Source organism: Festucalex cinctus, chromosome 3, assembly GCF_051991245.1.
Source record: "Festucalex cinctus isolate MCC-2025b chromosome 3, RoL_Fcin_1.0, whole genome shotgun sequence".
Taxonomy (NCBI): domain Eukaryota; kingdom Metazoa; phylum Chordata; class Actinopteri; order Syngnathiformes; family Syngnathidae; genus Festucalex; species Festucalex cinctus.
Window position 1 is genome coordinate 10,209,625 of NC_135413.1, and position 2,438 is coordinate 10,212,062.

Below are 2,438 nucleotides of genomic sequence, written 5' to 3' on the forward strand. Positions count from 1 at the left end.
TCCGGGGAGTAAAATATTTACATTTCAGTAGTCATTGTTCATGTTTTCTGCAATTGGTTGGCAACCAGTTCATGGTGTACCCTGAACTGCTCAACGGCTGACCCCCGCGACCCTTGTGAGGAGTAAGCGGTATAGAAAATGGATGGATGGATGGATGGATGCTCATGTTTTGGGGGGATGACAATGTTATGAGGACCTCTAGTGGGTTCGTAAGGTACTGGTTAGGGAATGTTCTATTTATGGACTGCTTCGCCTCCTCCAAACGGATTATCAGTTTATTACAGAGTACCTATACATGATATAAATGAGGTACACAAAAAGGGGTTGGTGGCACATCTAATCTGACATGCTGTGTGCCATCTTGGACCTGCCACTGTTAATAATACTGGCTTGACCAATTCTGATTGGTGAAGGATAGGATTGAAAATTATTTTTGAAAATGTAATTACGATGAATGAAATTAAATAGTTAAAATATTTTTATGTGAAGTAACACATTTATATGAGTTTGTAATCTAAAGCGTTTTTTTTTTTTACACAAGTTCAACTAAAAAAAACTAACAAAAAACATCTATACAGTAGATTAACTACATGCTATTTTGAAATACATGTTTATTATTGCAGCTAATGAAAATGTAAATCAGATAACCAACGAAAAATGATTTAAAATTAATTTAAAATTAGGTTGGAAGTGACCTTATTAAAAAATACTATGTAATTTGTATATATTTTTTAAATTTCCAAGATGTATCTGGACATTATATTGTAGTGAGTACAACAGATGATACCCTGCTAATGTGTATCAAAAATGAGAGCTGTGACATACGTAACAATTGCCAACAATAGTATTGCTCAGTTTGAGTATGAATTTCCATACTTTACCATTTTTAATTTGTAGTGATGCGGCACTCCGTGTGTTTTTAGAGATTGTACATTTTTACTTCTACTTAAATACAGGTGATGAGCCAGTACTTCTACCATTACCAGAGTATTTTTGTTTACGTTTATGTTATACAGTATGTATGTGTATGTTTATATACACACGTGGATGAAATTGTTGTAACAAAACCCTCCTACCAATAATGAAAGAAGACACAATGGTCACTGAAATCACAGTAAATAAGAATTGGAAAATGAAGGAAATTAGAAAGAAAGTTATGGACATGCATATTAAATGTAAAGGCCATCTACAAGCAGCTTGATGTTCCTGTGACAACAGTGGCACAAATTCAAAAGTTTTAAGATCCACGGGCCTGTAGCCAACCTCCTTGGACGTGGCCAAAAGAGGAAAATTGATGATAAATTGAAGAGATCTATAGTTTGAATGGTATCCAAAGTGACCAGAACAACCCCCTAAGAAATTAAAGATGAACGCCAAGGCCAAGATGCATCAGTGTCAGATCCCACCATTTGTTGTCGTTTAAGCCTTAGTGGACTTCATGGGACACCATCTCCATTGATAACATAAAAAAGCAAGAGTGGAATTTGTGAAAATGCATGCCACAAAGCTTCTGGGAGTTTGCCCATTGGACATATGAGACTCAACTGAGGCTTTTTTTGGTAAGCTATACATCAACAATGTGTTTATATTTGGTCATTTGTCCAGCAGGCCATTCTTGTTCCTGCCCATTCTTGTTCTGTTTGCTGGCAGGAAGTGAATCCAAAGCACTAACGTTCATGTTAGCTGGAAGGGGGATTGTTAGTTGAGTGTGACAGCTCATTTCCTCCATCAGTCTTGCTCCTATCTTACATTGTGTTTGTGCTTGCGGACTACAATCCTCTTTTTGTTTTTGTTTTTTTTGTTTTTTGAACATATAAACAGATGAACAGCAGAGATAAAACAAAAAACAACAACAATCAAAATAGAAGAAAATCCCAATAACATAATCATTCAATTAATCATAACTTACATGTTCAAAAGGGAGTAGGAAGAAGTTAAAAACTTATCTAGTCCTACCCCTTTTACTAAATATATTTAAACTTATTTCATTATTAATACAATTTTAATTTACTAATTATTAAAAATAATAATAAAATAATAAATGATATATATAACCCAAGTTATATATATATATATATATATATATATATATATATATATATATATATATATATATATATATAGGGCGGCACGGTAGTCGAGTGGTTAGCACGTCTGCTTCCCAGTTCTGGGCAGGTTAATTGGGCGCTCCGAATTGTCCCTAGGTGTGCGTGTGAGTGTGGATGGTTGTTCGTCTCTGTGTGCCCTGCGATTGGTTGGCAACCAGTCCAGGGTGTCCCCCGCCTACTGCCCAGAGCCAGCTGAGATAGGCGCCAGCACCCCCCGCGACCCTTGTGAGGAATAAGCGGTCAAGAAAATGGATGGATGGATATATATATATATATATATATATATATATATATATATATATATATATATCCATCCATCCATCCATTTTC